The following is a 27,230-nucleotide window of genomic DNA, read 5'->3' as shown; positions in this document are numbered from 1 at the left end:
AAAGTGTCAACAGTAGATACATTGTTGTTGAGGATTGAGGGAGTGATGGAGGGTTTCTCCTGAAGTCCACCATCATATCTTGGGTTGGTTCAGCTCCAGGTTGTTCTGACCACACCAGAGGACCAACTGTTCCACCTCCTGTCTGTATGCAGGAGAATGTCAGGGTTGAATCAAAGTTCCAGAAGCATTTTTCAATTTCCACTGACTGGAGTACTTAATAAAAGTGCAACGCTTCCATGTTTTACTCATCTGCACGCTGAATTCATGTGATATTACAAAACACTTGATCTCAGATTTCTAATATTAATGTGGAAACTGTTACATGGGTTAATATCAAGACTTGCAAATGTTTAGTGCCACTGCTGTGTTTCAACATGACACATAAATCCAGCTTTCTTGTTTTGCTGCAAGTTTATTTTTCTCAGAGTTGGGAGGAGAACAAAAAAAAAAACCTCTTGGCTCTAAAGATCAGTGAGCTCGTTCCATCGGGGCCACATCTTGATATTCTGATAATTAGTGTCAATGACAAAGCTTGATGTGATGAAGATCTTAATGATTGGACACAGTAGATTAGTTTTAACAGAGCAGACTGCACAAAATATTTTTGTGATTGATGTACGAAAAGCAAACATCACACCGATGATGAAGATTGTGCATAATATGCTAATAGTAAGTCAGGGAGAGATTTTCCACAATGACATCATTTCTGATTATTTCGATGTCAGTTAGTAAATGTTAATCTGAGGTGTGTGTGTGTGTGTGTGTGTGTGTGCGCGCGTGTTTTAAGAGTGCATTATGAGACTCTGTTGAAATGTGCATCTTACGATGATGTTGCAAATCGACACGGGTGCTGAGAAGGTGGAACACACTGTGGGGCAAAGGTGGGATCCAACAACAGCAGCACAAATGATTACACACAGGTCCAGAACTGTTTCCACTCCTGAGAGCAATATTTATGCACAAAAAAGGATTATTTTCAATGAGTTTTGTTCACAAATTTGTTAAAATATGTTAGTCATAAATTTACCTTTTGCCGAGATGATCCACTTGGCTGAAGTGGCTATCTGTAGGTACGGTGCATCTGGAAAGTATTCACCGCGCTTCACATCTAACACATTTTGTTATGTTGCAGTCTTATTCCAAGATGGATGAAATTCATTTTTTCCTCAACATTCTACACACAATACCCCATAATAACAATGTGAAAAAAGTCTGAGATTTTTGCAAATTTGTAAAAATAGAAAAAATCACATGTACATAAGTATTTGCATCCTCTGACATTGAGCACAGGTGCATCCTGTTTTCACTGATCATTCTAGACATGTTTCTACAACTTAATTGGAGTCCACCTGGGGTAAATTCAGTTTATTGGACATAATTTGGAAAGACACACACACCTATCTACATATAAAGTCCCACAGTTGACAGTGAATGTCAGAGCACAAACAAGCATTGAGTCAAAGGAATTGTCTAGACCTCTGAGACAGGATTGTCTCAAGGCACAAATCTGGGGAAGGATTCAAAAGCATTTCTACTGCTTTGAAGGTCCCAATGAACACAGTGGCGTCCATCATCAGTAAGTGGAAGAAGTTGGGATCCACCAGGACTCTTCCTAGAGCTGGCTGTCTGTCTAAACTGATTGACTGGGGGAGAAGGGCCTTAGTCAAGGTGGTGACCTCACTCTGTCAGAGCTGCAGCATTCCTTTGGGGAGAGAGCAGAACCTTGCAGGAGGGAGGACAACAATCTACCTATCAGGCCTGTATGGTAGAGTGGCCAGACGGAAGCCACTCCTTAGTAAAAGGCACATGACAGCCTGCCTGGAGTTTGCCAAAAAGCACCTGAAGGAGTCTCAGACCATGAGAAACAAAATTCTCTGGTCTGATGACACAAATTGAGAACGCCAGGCATCATGCTTGGAGGAAACCAGGTACCATCCCTACAGTGAAGCATGGTGGTAGCAGCATCATGCTGCGGGGTATCAGGCTTGGTGTTGACAACTGGCAGGACACAAATGTAGAACACAAACTCACAGCTCTGTAGGCTTAACTCTTTTACTGGGTTGGTTAGCTGGGGTCTGGAACACGGTAAGGCGGTCTGACAGGAGCAAAAGTACAAAAATCATCAGGCTAGAGGCGTGGTTGAGAAAAAAAAGCAGGTGTTTAAAAACACAATGAGGCAAAATGAAGCAAGGCAAAGATACAAGAAAAGGCTGGAAGGAAGGCTCTGAGCACATCGATCTGGTGAAGGACCAGAGGACAGAGTCTTAAATACATCCAAGTGTTGAGCTGCAAATCAAGGACAGGTGTGAGGGGAAGCGACTAGAACTGGGGTGTGGTCAGACAGAGCGAAACGCCCACCACCAAGGGAAAGACAGAGAGAACCCAAGCAGAAAGCAACAGGCAAAGAACCAACATCACCCAAAAATAAGACAAACGTACAATTGTCGGGATTCATGGTGAGGAATGAACAGAATGCAGGACACAGAATGCAGACTCACAGAAAATGGAGTTGGAGTAATAAAAGGCTTTATCTGGGAAAAACTGGCATAGATTCAGTACACAGGTGCTCAGTCAAGGTGGCAGAGGTAAAAGGTAGACGTAAGGCTGAGGCGTGGTCAAAGCAAACTGGGTTCAGTGGCACAGAGAAGCAATGCTGTCAGGACTGAGGCAGAATCAGAGTCAAAAAACAAGCACAGTGAGTCCAAGTACAAGGGCTGAGGCAAAAATCAGGGTCTAACACAAAGCAAGGTCTTACACGGTTGAGCAAAAGGTCAGGAGCAAAACAAGGCTGGAACGCAGACTAGGTCAAACGAACTGGCAGAGGAGTGGAGAAAGGGAAGGCCTTAAATACACAGATGAGGTAATTAGCTTAACAAGGTGCATGTGTGGATGAAAGTTCCAGAAGGGAGGTGTGGTTGGGTGAATCCAAGAGGAGCGAAAAGATGCAAGAGAGTGAGGGAGTGATTCAGGGGGACTCTGACAAAGATGAAACAGACACGTGCAACAGAATAAGTGAACCTAAGGACAAAACAGAGACAAAGATGAAACAAACACGTGCAAGAGTGTAAGTGAACACACGGGGGAACAAAGAAGAAACAGACAGGTGCAAGAGTGTACGTGAAGGAAATGCAATCGGTGACCAAAATGAATGACAATAAAGGAACAAACTAAACACATGGCTAAAGTCAAGAAGATAATAAACATAGCAAACAACCTATAAATTACCATCTGAACTGTAAAACAGAAAACAAAACACAAGACAACCATATAAGCTACATGAAGAACACAAGAGGACTGAAACAACTAAAGACTACATTATAAGAATCAGGAGACAAACCAGAATGGTTAACACAGTGGAAACAACCATAACTGGATAGAACAAAGAATGAAAAAATTACATGACTAAAATATGAAAAACAGAAAATCCAAAAATAAACAGAAAACAAAACCAGAGACTAGAGAATATAGAACAGAAAATAAATGATGAACACACAATGAAACTAATAACTAGAAAACTGAGCTATGAAAATGGGAAATAAGTGAACCTACCCCACCCTGGGGCTGGACCCTGACAGTACCCCCCCACCAAAACAGCTGACCCCGGAGGCCAACAGAACCCCCCAAAAAACATGGCAGAAGGAGACACAAGGCCGTCAACAATGGGTGGGCCGGTGGGGGCTGGCAGGCGGGCCCAATCCCACTGAAGAGCTACCGGAAAGGATCCCCGAGGCCAGAGGCCAAAAGGGCAAGAACAGAAACAGAAACCCTGCCCCGGGGGCGTCAGTCCCCAGTCAAAACCACAACTGGGGGGTCGACTAAGAGGCAGACCAACACCAAGAGCAGGAGGTCGACCATGAAAACCAACAGTTCCCCACTTCATGGGGAAACGGTGGGCAAGATGACCAGAAGCTGAGGCAGGGATAGAGGCAGGCCTAAAGGGAGATGCAGGAGACAAAACCTCAGAAAAACCAGACTCCTTACTGGGAACAAATTGTTGGGGTCCAGCATAGCGGGCGGGACAAATTAAAGAAATAATGGACTGAAAAGCCATGCGTGCCCGCATCCAAAACAAAAACACAAAGCGGGGAATCAAAAGAAATAAAAAAAACCATCATCAAAAACCAAGCAACTCAAAAAAACAACCGAGTGGAGGAGGGACTGGTGAAAAACAAAGGGGACCTGAACCCAGGAAAAATGGAATATACCACATGAAAAATCCAACATAAGGATCTCGGTCGGAAATAACCCAGGTTAATTAAATCAGCAAAAGATTTGAGATAAGTGAAAACCAACAAAAGACCTGAGGGGTAAATCAACATTACAAATGGGCAAAAATGAAGAAGCCAACCAAAAAAACCATAACCAGGGCAACAAAATGGAAACAGATTAATAACCGACCAATAGGGGGCACCAAACCAAGAAAAGATAAGATAAGAAAAACAAACACACCATAAAGGGGGGCAAAAGAAAATGGACAAATCACTGGAAAAGATGGGAAAAAGATCAAAAGAAAAATTATACAGGGAATTGGGGCCCAACCAATGCAGAAAACAAAATAATACATCATGAAAACACTGAGACACCAATGAACCAAATCAAGTAAATGGGACCCAAACCATAGCAGGCAACTCATGAAAAAGAAAAACAAACTGGTGGAATGCACTTGAGGACTGACAAAAAATGGGCAACTTAAGCCAGGAGCCAAAGAACCTTACCCATATGTCATGCAGGGAAATTACTGGTTTCCCTTTTGATTTTAACATATGTAAAAACCATAAAAACATGAAAGACAGGGTGTACCAAACCAGAGAAAGGATTATAACTGATGTAACATGATGACTTGACGAAAAAGGAACAAAACATTGCTTTAAGAGTCCAGACTGCATGTCAAATGAAAACGATAGAAAACACAGCAAGCAGAGTTGCCCAAAGGAATAAAAAGAAGCAAAACTCACAGTCATGAAGACGATGAAGTTGGTGGTTTGTTTTGGTGAATCCACAGTAGTGCAGGGAAGTCGTGAAAGTCCGGAAGTTGTGTTCTGGGGTGAATTCTCCTCTGTGGCGCATGCTGGAGATGAGCTCGGTGCCATGCGCGCAGCTGGTTCAGGGGCTATGCATGGAGCAGCCCATTCTGCAGCCACTTTAAGGTGTGAGGCTGCTGATGAGGGTGCTGGAACCACCTCCTTCGGCACCATAGACATTTGTGGAGCGGCGGGCAATGTGACTGCATCAAGTGAAGCCGCTGCTGTTGGTGATGCAGCGCACGCTGGGATGGTTTCATCCAAAGTCAGGGAATGTAGCAGGGCTGTGCGTGTTGTGGTCGATTCGATCGCTGCTGGTGTGATCTGTGGCAGCGTAGCAGGAGTCTGTGGTGGTGTGCGCGCTTTGACGGTGTCGGCAGGTGGTGCTGTGGAGAGCCCCACTGAGACACGCCGAGGCGTTGGAACCGGAGTTTCCCAGAGCCGGTGCGCCGGTGACGGCGGAACAGGTGATGTCAGCTGCTGTGAAGACGTGTCGCTTCCTGAAGGCCCTACATGAACAGGGAAGACAGGCAACGCTACAGCTTCCAGAACCGTAGGTGGAGTGGTTGCTTGTGCCGTTGACTGGAACTGAGATGCACGTAGTTTGAGTGGAGCTGGAGTGGGTGTGGCCAGCGCAGGTGCCGCATAAGATCGCAGGACCGGCCCACCAGGCTGATCAAGCTCTGCCCACTTCCGGGTTGAAGAGCACTGTGATGGCACTGTAGCTTGCAGAGTGGGCATGGTTAGAAAGCCCCTCTGTGGGGGTGTGACAGCAGCAGGAGAGAGTGTTATCACCCGAGGTGTTTCATGGCAGGCTTCAGTAAGTTCAGCTTCAAAAAGATAGTCCATCGGATCCTCAATGAACAGAGGGAGCCGACCTTGCTCGAACAGGGTTTTAATGTTAACTAATTCTGGAAATGTCTGGGCCAAATTGGGTTCAGTCTGCAGTATCTCATCAAGAGCAGAAAAAATACCCTGCTTTCGCTGCTGCCCTGGATTGCCAAAAAACTCTAAAAAAAAGTCCTGGATTTTAAACAAAATGTTAGCAGTGTCTTGAAGCCTCATTCCCTCTGTTTCTGATGAGGTTTCAACATCCTCCTCATAATCATCGTCATCATCATCATCATCATCAATATCTTCCCAATCAGACTCACTGTCAGAGCAAGATGGACAGGACGGCAGGAAGCGTTCAGGTTGCCACACCCAGGCTGGAAGACTACCTGCAGCAAATAGATCATCCAGGTTTTCTAACTCTGGGAAGAAGTCAAACAGCCAGCGATTGCCTTCAACAAGGTTCCAGGCTTGGTCCAGAAAATTAAATTTCTTCTTTGGGGTGTGGCATGAATGGAAACAGTTGAAGAAAAAATTTATTTCAGAAAAAATGTCTTTGATGGTAGCCAGGTCGAGGTTAGGGGCGACTACATTTGAGTCCGCTGTGTCCTTGTATGGCCAGTTTGTTCTGTCGGGATTCATGGTGAGGAATGAACAGAATGCAGGACACAGAATGCAGACTCACAGAAAATGGAGTTGGAGTAATAAAAGGCTTTATCTGGAAAAACTGGCATAGATTCAGTACACAGGTGCTCAGTCAAGGTGGCAGAGGTAATAGGTAGACGTAAGGCTGAGGCGTGGTCAAAGCAAACTGGGTTCAGTGGCACAGAGAAGCTATGTTGTCAGGACTGAGGCAGAATCAGAGTCAAAAAACAAGCACAGTGAGTCCAAGTACAAGGGCTGAGGCAAAAAACAGGGTCTAACACAAAGCAAGGTCTTACACGGTTGAGCAAAAGGTCAGGAGCAAAACAAGGCTGGAACGCAGACTAGGTCAAACGAACTGGCAGAGGAGTGGAGAAAGGGAAGGCCTTAAATACACAGATGAGGTAATTAGCTTAACAAGGTGCATGTGTGGATGAAAGTTCCAGAAGGGAGGTGTGGATGGGTGAATCCAAGAGGAGCGAAAAGATGCAAGAGAGTGAGGGAGTGATTCAGGGGGACTCTGACAAAGATGAAACAGACACGTGCAACAGAATAAGTGAACCTAAGGACAAAAGAGAGACAAAGATGAAACAAACACGTGCAAGAGTGTAAGTGAACACACGGGGGGAACAAAGAAGAAACAGATAGGTGCAAGAGTGTACGTGAAGGAAATGCAATCGGTGACCAAAATTAATGACAATAAAGGAACAAACTAAACACATGGCTAAAGTCAAGAAGATAATAAACATAGCAAAGAACCTATAAATTACCATCTGAACTGTAAAACAGAAAACAAAAGCTACATGAAGAACACAAGAGGACTGAAACAACTAAAGACTACATTATAAGAATCAGGAGACAAACCAGAATGGTTAACACAGTGGAAACAACCATAATTGGATAGAACAAAGAATGAAAAAACTACATGACTAAAATATGAAAAACAGAAAATCCAAAAATAAACAGAAAACAAAACCAGAGACTAGAGAATATAGAACAGAAAATAAATGATGAACTCAGAATGAAACTAATAACTAGAAACCTGAGCTATGAAAATGGGAAATAAGTGAACCTATCCCACCCTGGGACTGGACCCTGACAACAATAAAACAGAGCACAAAAAAAACCTGACACGGGGATGTTTTTCAGTAGCAGGAACTGGGAGACTAGTCAGGATTGAGAAAAGATGAATGCAGCAATGTACAGAGTCATCCTGGATAAAAACCTGCTCCAGAGTGCTCTTGACCTCAGGCTGGGGGGCGGTTCATCTTTGAGCATGACAATGACCCTAAACACACAGCCAAGATATCAAAGGAGTGGCTTCAGGACAACTCTGTGAATGTCCTTGAGTGGTCCGGCCAGAGCCCAGACCTGAATCAAATTGAACATCTCTGGAGAGATGTGAAAATGGCTGTGCACCGACGCTCCCCATTCACCCTGATGGAACTTGAGAGGTGCTGCAAAGAGGAATGGACAAAATTTCTCAAATATAGGTGTGCTAAGCCTGTGGCATCATATTCAAGAAGAATTGAGGCTGTAATTGCTGCCAAAGGTGCATCAACAAAGTATTGAGCAGTGTGTGTGAATACTTATGTACATGTAATTTCATAGTTATTTATTGTTAATAAATCCGCAGATATTGTAAAAAAAAAATTATTGTTATTATGGGGTGTTGTCATTGTGAGTAGAATTTTGAGGGGGAAAATGACTTTACTCCAATTTGGAATAAGTCTGTAGCATAACAAAATGCCCTGTGCTGTGAATACTTTCTGGATGAATAAGAATAAGATCAATTTTATTTATCTCGAAGGAAATTATTTTGCCAGATTACCAAAACAGTGAACCATGTTGTTTGTTTAAAGACATTTGCACAAGATGTTCAACAATATTGCACATAACTCTTGAGTATCTGACTAAGCCTGAATAACTCTGTTAATTATGTATTCATCCTGCAGAGCGGGGAGGAATTATACAGCCTGAATACCACAGGTAGGGAAGACCTCATGTGGCATTCTGTGGTGCACCTTGGTGGTCTCAGTCTGTGGCTGAAGATGCTCTGATAGGATGTCAGTGTGGCATGCAGGGGGTGGGGGGTGTTGTCCCGGATGCTGAGCAGTTTCCTCAACATCCTCCTCTCTGACACCTCCACCACATCCTCTAGCTCAACCACCAGGACAGAGCCAGCTTTCCTGATGAGCTTGTTGAGTCTGTTTGTGTCAGGTGCCTTCAGCCTGTTGCCCCAGCACACTACAGCATAGAAGATGAAGCTGGAGCCCAACCAGTGGTAAAACATCTGCAACGTATTTCTGCAGACATTGAAAGGTCTGAGTCTCCTGAGGAAGTACAGTCACCTCTGACCTTTGCTATACACAGCATCTGTGTTTACAGGCCAGTTTGTTGTCTATGTGGACACCCAGATGCTTGTAGTCATCCACACTGTCCACCATCAGCTCAGTCATCTTAGATACGTTGCGCTGCAGGTGATTGAGTACACACCACTCCACAAACCTGTCCAAGACACTACTGTTCTCAGCCTCCTGGTCACTGCTGATGCAGCCCCAATAGCAGAGTTGTCTGAGAACGTCTGCAGATAGCAAGACTGTGCAGAGCCTGGAGTGTGAACAGGAAGGGAGAATGGACTATCCCCTGTGTTGCTTCTGATGGTGTCGGATGTAATGTCCCGAAGCCTCACATACTGTGGGCAGTCTGAGGCGTAGTTGGCAAACCACTGGGCTGTGAGTGCCTAGGGGAAAGGGGTAGCAATGAGAGGAACTGGGGGAAGGGTGGGCAGAGTCCATGTTGTCAAACCTGTTGGAGTACAGGTTTAGCTCATTGAACTCTTGTAGGTCTCCTTCCATCATCTGGTCTGCCTTCTTATCATGACAAGTTATGGTTCTCATCCCACTCCACACCTACACACCTTGTTCTGCTGGAGCTTGTTCTCCAGCTTCCTCCTGTAACTGTCCTTCCCCTCTGCATCTTCTCCCTCAGTTCAAGCTGCACCCTCTTCAGCTCCTCTCTGTCTCCACTCCTGAATGCAGCCTTCTTCCTGTTCAGTGTTGCCTTGATGTCCTTGGTCACCCACAGTTTGTTATTGGGGTAATGGCGCACAGGTTGGGATGATACTGTCTGTACAGAGGTTGATATCATCCATTATGTAGTCCATAATGCATTCGATGTCCTCCCCTAAGCATCCATGAAGACTGTCTTCAGCGTCCTGTGACCACCTCCATACCACTCTGGTGATCACAGGTTGCCACTGAACTGCAGGGATGTAAATTGGCTCGAAACAGACCAGGATATGATCTGCTTTTTTCCAAGCGGGGGGAGTGCTGTGGCACTGTGCGCTTCCTTGACAAATATTCATAATTATAAGGGCACCTAGAGGGACAATCTTGGGGGCATTTTGGAGGCTAAGAAACACAATACAACCATTTTCAAACCTCTAAATTAGAGCCCTAATTAACATAATACTTAAATGGTTGTCTAAATGATCACTTTTTCCATATCTCTGAAATAGGGGCATCTAGAGGGACAATTGCAGTGTGTAAAGTAACATTTTTGAGGCCAAGTGACACAGTGCAATATCTAAGCTATGGCCTCAATGATTACATTTTAAAATGGTTGCTAAATCATTATAATATTGCAGTTCTCTCTGGCTTAACTAACCCACTCCAGTTAAATTATAATGTTCTACATATGTGTGGTGGAGGTGTAATGGCCTTTTTTTGTTTCAGATTGAATAAAGATGAATGAGCTCCAGTGCCCAATCTGCAATAAACCTGTTAGAAAGTCAAGCTTGTGCAAAACTTACCAAAAAAAGGATGTGAAACCTTTCAGAAAGCCAGTGAGGAAAGAGGTATAGGGACAGTAACAGTGCCTGGATGAAATGTACACAATGAATGTCTCAAAGCACACTGTAGGCAGTCCGACATTGAGGTTCATAACTGCAAAACAGGAAATGAAGCTTCTGAGGAGAGGAAAGACAAACTGAGGTCTGCTGAAAAGCCATTTGACTACAATCCCAATTCCAATGAAGTTGGGATGTTGTGTAAAATGTAAATAAAAACAAAATACAGGGATTTGCAAATCCTCCTCAACCTATATTGAATTGAATACACCACAAAGACAACATATTTAATGTTCAAACTGATAAACTTTATTGTTTTTGTGCAAACATTTGCTCATTTTGAAACGGATGCCTGCAACACATTTCAAAAAAGTTGGGACGGGGCAACAAAAGACTGGGAAAGTTGATGAATGCTCAAAGAACACCTGTTTGGAAACAGGTGGGTGTCATGATTGGGTATAAAAGGAGCATCCCCAAAAGGCTCAGCCATTCACAAGCAAAGATGGGGTGAGGATCACCACTTTGTGAACAACTGCGTAAAAAAATAGTCCAACAGTTTAAGAACAATGTTTCTCACTGTTCAATTGCAAGGAATTTAGGGATTCCATCATCTACAGTCCATAATATAATCAGAAGATTCAGAGAATCTGGAGAACTTTCTTCACGTAAGGCCGAAAACCAACATTGAATGCCCGTGACCTTCGATCCCTCAGGCGGCACTGCATTAAAAACCGACATCATTGTGTAAAGGATCTTACTGTGTGGGCTCAGGAACACTTCAGAAAACCATTGTAAGTTAACACAGTTCATCGCTACATCTACAAGTGCAAATTAAAAGCAATATAAAATTGTTAAAAACTATTAACTAAAAGAAAGTAGAGGGAAAAAAATAGCAATATACAGAGATGTCCCGGATGAAAATCTGCTCCAGAGCGCTCTTGACCTCAGGCTGGGGCGACGGTTCATCTTTCAGCAGGACAATGACCCTAAGCACACAGCCAAGATATCAAAGGAGTGGCTTCAGGACAACTCTGTGAATATCCCCAAGTGACCCAGCCAGAGCCCAGACCTGAATCCGATTCACCATCTCTGGAGAGATTTGAAAATGGCTGTGCACCAGCACTCCCCATCCAACCTGATAGAACTTAGTAAATTATCCAAATGTATGACAAGATCAATTCTTTGTCAGTTATTCATGCATTAATAGCTTAACTGTACTGAAGAGACTTGGTGAATTAGGTATCGTTCCACTTCTTGGATTTTAGGGGACTTTTAGTATATTATTTAAGAGGCATTTTGCACCCATTAGTGAATAAATAAATTCTGTTGCAATTAGTGGTGGGTTGACCCCCTATTTTTCATAGATTTACTGGACTATAAATTATTAAAAACTATTAACTAAAGAAAGTAGAGGGAAAAATAGATAGTAAAAAGTGATTAAAAGACACCATGACAATGAGAAGTCTGGCAGGCAGCTGTACCAAGCAGCGCCATCTTGAAATGGATGTACTGCATATTTATTATTGTGACATGATGTGGATAAAAAAATCAATTATGATTAAACACTTAAACAGAATGAGAAATGTGAATCAAATACTTGAAAATGTTCAGAATTTCTCAGCACAACTCTCTTTAAAAGTGGAACAGCCTGCAGGCAGGTCAGGGTGAAAAAAAAGGTGGAAGGAAACTGAGTGAACGTGTGAAAGACTTGAGGAAAGGTGTGTAATTATGAATGCAGGGCAGCTGGGCAGGCGGAGTATATTCACTTGGATGAGAGAAACAATGACATCTTTATTACAGAAGAAAGTCATGAAATGATCCAGAATTCACATTTACGTAGACCTCAATTAAGGCTAAAAATTTAATGACCTTTTCCACATTCATGAGTTTGCTTGTCCTGTTTTGCAGAGATCAATGAAAAAAAAAAAGAAAAAAAAAACTTTTGAGAAATTCTTTGTTAAAAAGAAATTAAACCAGATGACCCACTAGAAGCATCACTGGTATAATCAACTTTTATTACCTCCATGAACTGACAGGCAGAAGATACCCTGTGCCTTCAGAGAAGTTTTTGACATAGTGGAAAAAAAAAAAAACTGTTGTGCAATGTTCAAGTATTTGAAGGTGTCAGTTTTATTTGTACAGCATTTTTTAAAAAAATTATATATAGAATGTGTTCCAAAATGAAAACAGTACAAGGCCAGCAAAAGGCAAGAATGAGGTTTAAAATACCAAAACAGAAAAAAAAAAAAAAAAAAAAAAAAAAATCAGGATAAAAAAAAAAACAACAAAAAAAACAAAACAAAACAAAAAAAAAAAGATAAAAATAACAGCAGGACTATCCAAACAGAATAAAATTTAGTTATAGGCCCATTGTCGCTGACCAAATGACACCCCCCCCCCAAAAAAATTTGTCTGCCCTGCCTTCACTGCGCATGTGTCATTTCAGACCACAGTAGTGTCATTTCTGAGCGTCAGCAGCAATTCGACAAGTATCGCCTCATTTCTGCTTCAAACTAGAGGTGGGCGATACTGGGAATTTTGGTATTGATCCGATACCAAGTAAATACAGGCCCAGTATCGCCGATGTCGATACTGATACTTTTTCATATTTAAGCTTCGTAGATCCAAAGAATCCAAAAGACCTAGGATAGAATTTTGCCAAACATTGTACGTGACAACAAAATACTTTATTATCACAATCAACATTTTTGTTAAAAAAAAATCACTAAACACAACTTAAAACAAAATCTCCTGAGGTAGAGGGCTGACAAAATTAACACACCACAACAAAATTGGCTGGCACCACTGAGCCACGTGACTGCGCAACAACAAAAGACCAGAGGGGGGAGGGTGCGCTGCTCTTACAGACAGAGAATAGACTTTAATGAATCTGCGTGCGCAGCAGTCAGTGCATGCGGGAGAGAACAAAAGCTTGAGTATCTTTTTACATGAGGATTGTTCAATATCAATACCAGCGTTGGTAACGATATAATCGATATTACGATCAATCCGCCCACCTCTACTTCAAACTGCACTCCAGTCATCATCTATCTCAGCAACAGATATCTGAAGCTTTTGTACAACAACCATTTCCACATAAATTCAGCATTATTTCATAATAAAAGATGGAGGAAACGATCAGAGCGCCACAGCAGCACGTCTGAGTCTGGCATGCTGCTGCGCCTACGTCATTTCAGAACGTCAGTAGCGATTCTCTGTTTATCACTTTGTTTCTGCTTAAAACTGACTTTAGAATGATTAAGGAGGTTTTACTTTGTCATCTTATGGTTAAGAATCACATTATTCCCTTTGATCACTTTGGGTGTAGAGAGTCAGACTGTGTGCTGCTGTGGTCCGAAATGACGCATGCGCAGTGAAGGCAGGGTGGACCAGTTTTTAGGGGGCTGTTCGGTCAGCAACAACGTGTTGACATGATTACAGAATGAATCGATGTAGGACCAGTATTTTCTGAAGAGGATAAGATGTTGAATCTAGATTAATTTAGAGAATGTGACTGTCTGTCTAATCTCTGTGGGCAAATAAAAGGAGCATAAGAAAAAGCTCAGTAGTCTGCTGATGTTTTCACCCCAAAAAAGAGAAACTAATAAGACGACAACTTGAAAATGTAGTATGAGAAGGCACATAAGGCTTAAAATTTTTTGCAAAATTTGCCCCCGTTTACATGACCATAATACTAACATAACTGCTTGTAATCATATATTATGTCTGGTTGCTTTTGTTGACTGATCTGATTCATCAAAGTTCACCAGTTTTAATCTTTGTCCTTATTTTATGCACCTTTTTTACAACATAAGTCTTTGAGTTCCTACACAGTCTGGCTGGGATGGACTAACCCACCCAGCTGCTCATCTACATTTTTGCTGTACAAGCTCTACACTGAGATCAGGGAACAGAAATCAGAACCTTCTGTTGGAGATGGTGTTTTATACCCACACTGCTACTAAAAGCAGTGCTTTCTTTCTCCGCACTGCATGATTTCTAATAAAAGCTGACACTGAAAACAAGCTTGCCAGCAAATCTGGCCCTTTTCCACTTCTCCTTTCCTCTGCCGGAGGTGACACATGGTTAGAGCTACGTGGCATCCCTGCACAACCTCCCCCTCGTACTAAAGAGCAGGAATAAAGCTGTTTCCACATCAGAACGCCAGCAGCGTAGCTGCACTGGGCTCGTGGGGGCTGATATCATTTATCTCAGTGACTTAATGAAAAGCCCTCAGTGCTCCTGACGGGGAAAACCCAGAGAATCCAAAAAGAACACACTCAGTAAGCAGCGGCCGTTTGTGTGTTCGCAGCTGCTACCATTGGCCGTTGAGTTTGAATGGACTCGGCTGAGGCAGAGCACACCAAAAGTTGAAAGCGAGGAGACAACAGAAAGATGCCCCAGGGTGCAGAAGTGTCTGGCAGAAAGACAGCAGTGCAAACAGAAACTAAAGAAGACAGACGTGAGGAGAGGACAGAGACATGCCACAGGAAAGGAAACTGCCTCAGAGGAGCAAGCGTATCAAAAGACTTGTAACTGCCTTCTCCTGGTGGACAGTCCAGGTGGGAGGAAGGGGAAGGAGAGTGATGGTGATAAGCCTGAAAGACAGGGAAAGGACACAGGGAGAGACATGTCTCACAGGATTACGATCTATCTGGGTGTAGAGAACACAAGGTTATCATCAGGTTGAAGTATTAACACAAAGATGTTCTTTCACCTCCTGCAAGCAAATGTATGTGTTCTCACAGGAACTACAGTAAGTTGGGGTTGCCAAAATATTTCTACCAGTCTGTGATATGGACCACTCATGTGTCTCTCCCTTTTGTGAAGGAATGTGTTATGTGTATAAAACACTAAAGCCAAAAATAGCCCTACACAAGGCAAAGAACGTAGTGAGTGGTCCAAAGGGTGGTTTGAACTGTTGGACACAAGTTGGACACCACCAGCACACCACAGTGTAAAAGAGGGTGCTGGGTACTATGGACTGGTAGAACATCCACAGGAGTTTCCTGCAGATCTTAAACAACTGCAACCTCTTCAGAAAGTACAGCCTGCTCTGTTCCTTCCTGTACAGGTGGTTGGTGTGGGTTGTCCAGTCCAGTTTGCTGTCCATGCACAGCCTGAGGTGCTTGTAGGAATCTACAGCCTCTTCCTCAGCTCTCTTGACCAGAAATGGCCGTGGCACCTGTGCCATTATTGTATCCATGAAGGCCCAATGAGAACCATGAACACAAGACGGCTAACAGGGCTTTGGTGAAACAAGAAGTCCTCAACTGCAGATCAGGTGGCGAAGGTGATGGTTTGTTATGAAGGCTGCAGCAGGTCCTCTGACCCTGATCGTCTGGGGTTTCCAAGCCATTAGACCAGGCTAAGGGCCCCTTCACACATAGTGTGAATATGTACAACTCAGGGCAACTCCCATCGGAACAGCTCGTATGAGCGCACCACGAAACATCTCGCCGACGGGCAGGCGTGCATGTTGCCGGTGCAAAGGTTCATGCACACAGGAATAAAGTGCGAGCAGCAGTGCAGTGTGTAACCACATTGCACTGCTGCTGTGAAAAAAAATTAAATAAAAAATACATGTCACCAACGCGATTCTAACCCACGCTTTCCAAAAGCTCTGGTTGCCAGTCAGAAACTTGACCACTGAGCTACCATCATTGGCCTGTGAAAGGTGCAGGAAAATGCCTGATATCAGGAAGGACGTGGACATATAAAAAAAAAAACCACACACCATATAAAAACATCGCATTATATTGAATCCCTCTTATCAAGCAGGCAATACAAATATAATCCATCTGTTCCTCTGTAGATGAAATGACATGAATGAGAAGCAGTTCGCTCGTCTCATCATATCCACATGTGCTGGCGTGTGTCCCGCCGGCACGCCACAGGACTGACACCGCGCCATGTGGAACAGAGCTCAAGTGGGTGACATAACAGTCAGATCGCCCGCTGCGTGTTATGAGCTGATGGTATGTTTCCACCTGGGGGCAGCCTGTTAATGGGCTGCAGCAAGTGCTCGCTCGCTGCAGCCCATCGCCACAGCGATATATGTTTTTATTTATGTCCACATGATGACAGCAAGCAGACACACGTTCATCAATTGTTAGTCCATGTCCGTCCAAACACAGTATGTGCTGTTCAACTGGGATGTCCAGAACATCAAATCTCCATGGCCACTTCTGTCGGTGGCCACACACCCTGTCAGTTCAGCGCACAGACCAAAGCCACACTCATGGGGTACTTAGACAAATTTCACTGCCAGCATAACAGTGCTGACTGTTGTTGTGTTAATAGTGTGAAAGTGCCACACATTTTCTAAGTGCCATGGGAGCGGTGTTAGATGTTCATGTGTGTCACCTGGAATTTGGCCTACACCTGCCGCGAGAGGGTTTGATGGGCTCGCACAGCACAAACACACTCTCTTTCAGCTGTTGGTGTGTGCAAATAGTTGTAGCAGCAGGTGTACAAGGCAGCTACGATTTAACACGTTTTGCACGATTCCTGCTAAATGCGCACTTTATGCTCAAATCGACCAAATTCGCACTATGTGTGAACGGGCCCTATGGCTCTGTCAAGAACCATCACATCAATGGGTAACAATGTGCAAATTACATGAACATGACACAAAACCTGTATATGTAAATTGAATTCAAAATTAAGATCTTTTTTTTAACTCTTAACACTGAATCAGATTTTCTCCATTACTTTATCTGCATGAAGAGTTGCTTTTTTGTTTCAATCACTCCCTTTTGATTTTTTTCTTTGCTTCTATAGTTTCCATCCTCTGTCCTTTATGGCTTCATATTTTTGATCCTCCTCATTAATGGGGCATCGGAATCTGTTTTCACTGTCACTTCCTACAGCCATGCCTCCTCCTTTCATTCTCCCCTCCTCCACTTCTTTTTCATCTTTTTATTACTCTGTTGAACTTTTTTTTTTTTTTACTCCAGGCCCCTTAAGAGCCGGTTTTACTTGAAATTATGGATACTTGAATAAAATGCACCATTGGTTTGAAGATCTGCTGTAAACTATCCAATACTCACCCACAAAAGCACAGCCATCAGTTTTCACTGAGCTTTGCTTTGCTTTCCTTTACTCAAAAAGGACATCATGTCTAAGTATCATAAAGAAGCAAATATAATTTGATTTATATGGAATGTTCAATTTATAAGTGGGACTTATTGTATATTTGAATGTGTGGGTATGTATATGCGTATGTAGATATATAGATATGGGTAGGTGTATATGTATATAAGTGACTGTGTATATGTATGTATATATTTATGTTTGTAAAGTATATACGTATGTATATAGGTATATATGGCACAGCCCAAGCAGAGGGTCACCCCCAAGAGCCTGGTCTGCTTGAGGTTTCTTCCTTATAGGGAGTTTTTCCTCACCACAGTTGCCTAGTGCTTGCTCTGGGGGTTGGTAAGGTTAGTCCTTACTGGCGTAAAGTGCCTTGATTCGACTTTCTTGTGATCTGGTACTATATAAATATAAGTGAATAGTATATTGATGTGTATGTCTGTGTGTCGACATGTAGTAGTGAATTTATATTTATGTAAATATGACTGATTAGAATTGCTGGACTTGTACTAGCAGGGGTGGGCGCTAATAAGCTTTGCTTCAGCCCACACCCTTTCGGACTCACTAGTTTTGTCTGTGTTTGTTTGTGGAATTGTTCATTTTTTTCTATTTGAATATTTTGTGTGCCGAATAAAAAACTTTGTCACTTTAAAAAAAAAAAAAAAAAGATATTTGTGCTTCAAGTCACTTAAATAAAAAGCCTCAAAAGAGAATATCAAAGATCCTCCAGGCAGCAGAAATTGCTTTATTTCCACCAAAATCCTGTTGCAGCTTTACATTTACATGATAAGGTTCCGCTAAGGAGTGCCGGGGGGGCAGGTTAGTATCACCTTATTCCTACCCATCACCAGGGCCCAGTTTAACAAAGCAATCTAATCTTTCAGTCTACTAAATTTTCTTAGTTGACTACGGTTAGTCGCCCAACATTATCTGTCTAATCATGTTTCACATTGACGGCTAAACTTGTAGATTAGCTGTTTTACCTTAGTCTATGGTTTTCCCAGGCATAACGGCCTTGTGTGTGCCGTTGCCAAGAAACAGCTCCAATGCACAACAGTTTTGTTTACTTCCTGGTTGGTCGTAGCCTTTGTTTCATTAACTGACTTATACTAATATTTAAGGACCCATACAAACTGCCGAATGACGTGCTTAGCTTAGCTTAGCAGTCTCTCTATTCAGTTTCTTCTTCTACACTTCCATCAAGCCTTTCTGTGCACACAACATTGCTCAGCGCAACAGCGCCACCCTGTGGCTTGTGTGAGAAATGTCACAAGCATATCATAACAGTCATCTGCTGCAACTATGGTCAAAAGCGGAGGAAGCTCTCCAATTGGAGGAATGCTCTTGCGTGTTCTATCAAGTGGTGAAGACATTGAAGTTTTATCAGCTAAAATAGGAATAGCTTCCTCCATAACAGGCTACAAACATTTGTCTGGTAACGTGAAACTTTAGTTGACTAAGCGATTTGTGCAACAACTAATGTCAAATTAGTCAACAGTGAATTTATTCACCGAAACAAGATTAGACTGCTTTAGGAAACCGGGCCCAGAAGAGTTGGGGATACTGGGGAGCCCCCAGCTGTGGCCATCTGGTGCCCCGTTGTACAACTACCTTTAGACGATCGCACACAGTTTGGGCGTGGGCATCGTTTCGTAGGCCTGCTTTAAGCCCCAGTCACATGGCACTAATGAAGGACACCGAAGCCAAAACAAAACAAGAAATCTGGACTTACGCTGACTTGAGGAGACATCATTTAACTGTCGTCCAGCTTCGTTCCTGTAGCTGGCGCTTCATCAGAATTTTCAAAATGTTGAAAAATGTGAACAAATCCTGATGGCATTCTCAATTTGTCTGTATTCCGTTTTGCTTTCTGTCTTGACGGTTCCTCATCATAGTTCCCATATCGTCAGCGTACCGTTTGATTGTCATCCAACTTTGTCCAACCTCCAGCCTCTCACTGTCTCTCTCTCTCTCCAGCCTCGCACCGTCTCTGGCTGCAACGTGCGTGTGTGCGCACATGTTTTCAAGACAATGCAGCTGCAGGTGCCTGTGGACAGCACAGACGCGCTGCAGAAATGATCACACGCTGGCGTTTCATTTTGATTTTGTTCTAAAGTGTCATTGTAACCGTTTGCTTCATTTTTGTTTTGTTGTTTTTTGTTTCATTTCGGTCTTATGCACTCTGCACTCACAGGCTTTTTGGTGATGAGAGAATTCCAGGCTCAGTCGTCCACTTTTTCTTGACGATTTGTGACTTTGGGACATTTTTTGTGACTTTGGGACATTTTTTCCTTCATTCAGCTAACACTGTGTGACCAGGCATTTATCACTGGGTTCTCAGGCTGGGGGCAGAGCAGCATGGGGTTAGTTGGGGTGGTGGTAGGAATGATGTACCAGGGGCAGAGTCCTGACAAACATTCATCTCAGAGGATTCACACCAGCATTCATGAAAATTTAGATTTTGTTTTTTACTTAATAAGCTTTAAAAGTGTGCACATTGTGAATCAGTATATTGTAAGACTTGCAGAGCAGAATGTGTTCAGGTACATAATGCATTTTCTCTTTCATCAGATGTTGGAAAAAATGTTCTTTTTAATTATTCCTTACTTTACCTTTTTTAAAATGTGCTTAATGTGCTGCAGGATTTACTGGTCAGCAGAAGTGCCTGAGAAGTTATTTCCGCTTAAATGATCTTTCTGTAGCATCAGGTGGTGAGCAGAACGAGCAAGACCAAATTCCCCATAGGACACCCGAACGCTGCTGCAACTTAAAGGGAACCAATAAAATATTCAGAGAATCACTGTTACCCAGTTTAACCTGTTTATTTTTGTTCAGCTTTCTGCTCGAGTGGAGTGAAAACCCAAACTGAGCTCAGTGTCATAAAGGCAGAACAATAATAATAATAATAATAATAATAATAATATTCACAATGGGACCAGAACTATTCCACATGCCTTCGACTGACTTTCATCCCTAAAGTATCCCTCCACCTTTCCAGACTCACCTCAACCTGCAGAGAGAGAAAGCAGAATGACTAACTGGAAGTAATTGGGGCAGCTGTGATTGTATTTAAATGATAAATGGACTGCATTTATATGGAGCCTTAACCATCTGAATTGGAAGCTAAAAGTGCTTTGCAATGATGCCTCACATTCACATGTCAGGGTGCTGCCATGCAAGGCGCTCACGATACAGCGGGAGCAACTAGGAGATTAAGTACCTTTCCCCAGGGTCCTATGTGATTTATCGGCCTGATAGGGGTTTGAACAAAGGATCCCCTGGTCTCAAGCACAACCAGAAGACTGAAGAGGAATCACTGGTTGCCATCCTATCCACTATCACCAGTTGCTTGTGCAGGCTTTCTACCTTTAAGACTCAGGGGACTGTGGTGGTCTTTCAGTTGCTCCGATTGTTCAGTGTCGCCACAGCAGATCAAACACCTATCCGCATTGGGATTTGGCACAAGTTTTTCACTATGCCCTTCCTGGCACAACTCCAGTTTTACCTGAAGAAATACACACACAGCCCATGTTCTTCCAAAGAGGTCTACAATCTAAGTACAAAACCAGGACTCACTCTGCTTAACTTCTGAGATCTGATGGGATCAGACAAACACCGAGCAGACTGGCTGCCTCAGGAGACTAGAAGCTGTTAAAGATATAATCCATTGTGATATTGTACAGAACAGGGTTAGGGTTAGGGTTAGGGTTAGGGTCTTTGTCTTTGTGGCAGGTCTGTCATGATGAATTGTTGTCAGAAAAGCAACCCTCAGCGTCAGACAGGGACCAGCTGGTGGCAGTGGGGTGGAGGAGGTAGAGTTTCAGACCGGCGACTGCAAACAGAGAGATACAACTGACATTTTTAAATTAAAGCAAGTGTCCTGTTGGTCATAAGTTGATGATGAAAAGCGCCAGCTGCTTCCAGCTCTATATACAACTGTTACCAGTGATGAGAACAGTTCCGCTAATCTGCTAATTAGCGAAGCTAGCTTTTCATTTGTGGATTAGCTTTTCAGATAACTTTGAAAACCATCAGCTTCCGCTAACTTTAGTTCCACTAACATTTCTTTGCTGGCATAGTGCGTAAAGCTTAACGGTCAAAAACATTTGTAAACCCTAAAATCTGACAGGATGTAAGGATTGAACACAAATGCAAGGTTCACTCAGGCAGCTCTGGTTAGAAGACTTTAGTGGAGATAATAACAAGGGTTGGTACACAGGAAGGCAGTCCAAGATACACAGCAATAGTACAAAAAACATCAGGCTAAGACACGGTCGGATTAAACAGGCTGGAGGTCGAGAACACGATGAGGCTGGAAGTACAAGAGATCACAGGAACGAGAGCTGGAAAGAAGGCACAGAGCGCATCAATCTGGCGAAGAAACAGAGCAAAATGAGCAGTATAAATACGAGGTCTGTCCAAAAAGTATCTGACCTTTTTATTTTTTGCAAAAACCATATGGATTTGAATCACGTGTGATTGCATCAGACAAGCTTGAACCTTCGTACGCATGCGTGAGTTTTTTTCACGCCTGTCGGTTGCATCATTCGCCTGTGAGCAGGCTTTGTGTGAGCAGTGGTCCACCCCTCTCGTCGGATTTTTATTTCGAATAAATGTCTGAACGATTTGCTGCATCAAATTTTTCCAGAAACTGTGAGAGACCTCCAGCTGGACACCATTCGGAAAATTTAGATGGCTTTCAGTGACGATTTTTTGGGATTACACAGATTAAGGAGTGCTCCAGCCGGTTTAAAGACCGCCCACAGCTGCTGAGAGCACGCTGCGCTCTGAGCGCCGATCGACAGGCTCAAACCCCGCTGAAACAACCAGATCATTTCCAACGTGAAGGCTTTGTTGATCCGGGACGTCGTCTAACTTTCACAAAAAAGGCAGAAGGCGTGGACATCAGCACTTTTTTGGCACATTCTACTGTTACAGGAGTTTTTTTCATGGAAAGAGAAGTGGAGACTTGCACCACCATGCCGCTCATGGAATTCCGCGCGTCGCGGCGGAGCCGCATGGCGCAAAGCAACGTCGTGATGAAGCCTCACAGGACATGTTGGGGCATGTCCAGCTCATGCACAATTTCTTGGATACTCACATGATTGAAAAGCAAACGGAAGCCGTCTGAAAGCCACCTGAAAGCCGTCCTGTGAGACCAACATGGAGGTGGTTTTGTCCCGCGCCATGAGCGGCACAAAATGGCGGCGCTAGCGGACAGTACGCCGTTCTAAACGCGACCTCCTGGTTAACGGCGTTCCAAACGACCGATAGACGGCGGTCAATATAAAAACGCTACCGCACTGCATGCAGGCCTCTCACTCGTGGCCAGCTCCAGATATTTTTGCAAAGAAGCTCCAGTATGCCTCCTAAAAGAAAATTGGCAGTGGCAAGGACTTACCAAGAGGTCTGGTTCAGAAGCAGAGGGTAGCCCTGTGGTGGAGACAGAGCAACACGTTGAGGAGGGGAAAAGGAAGGAGAAGAAAAGGCTGAGTATCTCCCTCCCCCTGCAGTGACAGAGGCATGTATTCCTGCAGCTTCAGCCTATTATACTCTGGGGGCGGTGCCTATATGCAAAAGTTCCTGGAGTAACGCAGGATTTGCCTGGATAAATTCAGCAGTACACAGGGCATTATCGGCGGCAGTAGAACACCGCCGTTCTCACGCGCGTCTTAACCTGCGATTGTAAAGGATAGAACTGGGTATTAACCCTCGTTGCCTGACCTGTGCCGGATGCTACGGCATCAAAACGCCTTTATTCGGCGGATTTAGCAATGTTTTATCCGCGTATTTGCGGCTATTACGGTGGTCAAAACGCCGGCGAAATGCTCCGCCCCTTTCCACCGCGAAAACAGCCGGAACTACCGCGAACTTCAGTCTACGTACTACCCGCCGACAAAACCGTCTATGTGTAAATGGGGCTTTAGTCCGTGAAACATGCAAAAAAAAAAAAAGACTTCATGTATTTCCTCAGTCGAATGAAAAATCGTGTCAGAAATTTGTCCAGGTTTTTATCCTAACAGCTCCTCATACTTCCAGATGATTTATGGCATAGTGGATTTGTTTTGCATGCATGTGGTTAGAAGAATTAGCCCCGCATCGATTAACTCATTCAAATTGTCATCCGTCAGCAAAACAAACGCCGCCACCATTAGTGTGTGCGCGGCCGGGGTTCACAACATGCAATGGTATAAAACCAAATTTGCACACTAAATGGAACCATATTTGCACGCTAAATGGAACGCAACACAAATGGGATGAATAATCCATCACGTGACATACAAAGCACCAATCAAATGACAAGGATTCACTCAGCCATTATATAAAGACTGACATTTTAAGGCAAGGGTTTGCTGATAATGCGTGTGCATGCTTTTGCTGACACTTTTAACCAAACCAAGTTTAAAATAGAAAATCTTCACATTTCTAAATGCAGTGCTTAACCCGTGTGTAATATAACCCAATCAATAGTACAGGGACATTTGGCCATTTCATTGCACTCTGAGGCACACCCTTCACTTTCTGACTCTCTAATTAAAGCAAAGGGGGAACTGAGAAGCTCTTGGAACTGAGAAGCTCTCTAACGTCTATTTAAATGGTCACCCTGCTGTTTTAGTACCATACCTCATGCTGTAAGGATAAATTTAACTACATTGCCTGCAATACTCATATTCTTGTTTCTCACTTACATCGTACTTGACCTGAACATTTTCTATAAATAATTACAAGGAGCACTCTGAGTCCATAGCTCTTCCAAGTCTGAACAAACCCTGGATTTATTTGCACTGGGATTAACATTTGCAGCTTTAATTATGGATGCAAAAAGTTCATTAAATTATGCATCTACAAATATTTCAATGAATGAGTAAATGCAGATTATTCAGATCTGTACAAAAATTCACTTCTGTCATGAGATGTGCAGAACGAACAGGTTTCATAAAGATCAGGGAGCTAACAAACTCATTAAAGAAACAATTTAAAAGCCCCTTCACACATAACATGAAACTGGGCGAATCAGGCGGAATGGGCCAAACCCGAAAAGTTTGAGCCACAGTCGGGAGGGATAGGCATTCAGACAGGCACAAACAAATGGTGCCCAAATACCCACAATAATAGAATGTGGCATGAAGTCGGCCCGAATGGATCAGGAAAAGTCGGAAATCATTTGTGTGGCATTTGATGGCATTTGGACACCATACGTGTTGGACTTGGCCCCCATTTAGGACAGGGACTGGTGTCATGCAGATGGGATACACCTCATCCCACTCATTCGGACGCAGTCTGTGGTGGCTGCCCATTTCAGTATGTTGCAATGGGCAGCCAATGTCCAGACTTTTTTGACTGCAGTCAGGGTCTCATTCTGGCTGTCTTGCCTGCATTCAGGCTGCAGTGAGACAGCTCCTCGCCCGCCCTGTGAGCTTTCGGCACCTCGACCGCACCTCGATTGTGATGTCATGTGCACTACATTTGAGCTGGCGGTGCCACCATTTGATTTGGTTTCCAACACGAGCGCACCGTGTCTGTGATGTGCATGTGGCCAAACGGCTGTGTCGACTGCTGTACGAGGCAGTCGAATGCAGCTCAACTTTTCACGAATGTCGTTCAAATCCTCCTTCATGCACCATTCGGCCTCATTCATGCTATGTGTGAAGGGGCCAAAAATTTTGACACTTAGAAAAACTGCTGCACATTCAGCTTTGATATTTTTCTAATGGTTACAGTAGATGACCAGTAAACCTCACACTTTGGACCATGCTATTTAATATTTATCCAGTTTACCTCATACCACAATGAAATATACAAAACTGTTTTTACAGTAAATAACTGAATGCATCGTGGGAATTTTGGTTAATGTTAGAGTTTTGTGTGTATTTTTTTTTAAATTGGTGAATTACTGTATGGAGTCTTTCTGGGTCCCATAATTCCCTGTGGGCAGGGAATGGTTCAGTCTCTGCCTCCATGAACGTATCTGTGAACACATTACGGCTGCACGATATTTTGCAAAACTGACATTGTAATTTTTTATTTTTATGCCCACAACAATGTGTGAATATCTTGCAGGATAATCTTTTTTTTTATCCAAAAATGCTGTAGTAAATATGCCAAGCCTTTATGTGTCACTGTAACATGTCCACAAAAAACCTGACAAGAAGACTGCAGCATGTGCATAACTGGTTTAAAGAGCTAATTAATGTAGCAGTAGAAGGCTAGAATGTTTCAAAGTGAGTAACCAAAGTCTTTTAATCTGATCTGTTTCATCCTTTCAGCCGAATTCATCATCACCAACAAGAAGAAAAATAACATTTTAAAAGCTGAAAGTCCTTTCGGCAATGATTTTATTGGCATCACAGTGCCCCATTTATTCATGATACGCATTTCGTTGTCTCTCCAGCTTTCTTGTTGTGTGGGCCGCTGAAGAGGAGGTACTGCTGGCCACCACAAGATGGCGCCCTGCTTGAAGTGCGGGCTTCAAGCACGAGAGGGCGTCGAAGCGACCGGGAGTGACAGCTGTCACTCATCATCTGTACCAGCTGTCACTCATCCACTACTCATCACCATCACCATAAAGGCCGGACTGCAACTCCACCTCCCCGCCGAGAAATCAGCTACCTTAAAGGTAATTCTCTGCTGTATCGATAACGAATAATAGTCTGATCTCATTTGCAGCCATTTTCCTGTGACGGTGTCCTTATCTGTTGTATTGACATTTGGTGTGGACTACGACAGCTTCGCCTCACACCCCAAACCAGATAAGTGGTTTCACAGGAGCTGTACGAGTGTGTTATTGGAGGTGGATGTTCTCCCTCCTTACGGAACACAGACTGAAGGATTACTGAGTGTGCGAACTCACACTCACCTGCACTGTTTCTGTTCTCTCTGCCAGCAGTACCAGGTCTGACAGCTGGAGACGGTGGCCACCTGGGGACCCAGGACTTGGCGGCTCCTGTGTTCTTCAGATCCGCTGGTGGTGGAAGCCGTGTGGGATCCGGCTCGTTTCTGGACGGACGTCTCCTATCCTCGAGCCTGCCCACACGTCATTCAACATATAATTGACTGTTTTTCCAAACCTGTTTTGTCTGTATTCCGTTGTGCACATTAAATTGTTACTATTTTGGCTTATCCATTGCCCGTTCATTTTACGCCCCCTCTTGTGGGTCCGTGTTCCTACACTTTCACAACAGGATTTCTCGGCCAGCGTCATGGATCCCGAGGGGCGTCAACCATCGCTTGAACAGCCAATGGAAGAGCGAGGTGCACAGGCGCCAGCAGGAGGTGTGTTAGGTGAGCTGCAGCAAATCTTAACCACTTTTACTGCTCGGTTGGACTTAGTTACCGAGCAGAACGTTATTCTCAATCGCAGGATGGAGGCTCTCACCGCCCAGGTGGAAGCGCCAGCACCTCCTCCTGCTGACCGAGTGCCAGAGACAGACATTCCACTGGTCGTTCAACGAACCCCCCCACCATCCCCTGAAGCATACATAAGCCCTCCGGAGCCGTACGGAGGCTGTCGAGATGTGCGCGGACTTCTTAATGAGTGCTCGCTCGTCTTTTCGAAAGAGTCGAATATGAACACTTTACTGTTGTGAAAGAGCACAACCAAAACACAGAGGATTACAGACTTTATGCAAACAGTCAATCCACAAAGGTGACGTGTGGGCAGGCTCGAGGATAGAAGACGTCTGTCCTGAGAAGAACCGGAACCACACGATTTCCTCCGGCACCAAACCTGGAGAATACTGGAGCCGCCAAGTCCCGAGTCCCCAGGTGGCCCCCGCCCCGAATGTCGG

This window comes from Thalassophryne amazonica, chromosome 17 (assembly GCF_902500255.1).
Source record: "Thalassophryne amazonica chromosome 17, fThaAma1.1, whole genome shotgun sequence".
In the NCBI taxonomy this organism is placed as follows: Eukaryota; Metazoa; Chordata; class Actinopteri; order Batrachoidiformes; family Batrachoididae; genus Thalassophryne; species Thalassophryne amazonica.
The sequence above is the reverse complement of the archived record's forward strand: the minus strand, read 5'-3'. Positions refer to the sequence as shown.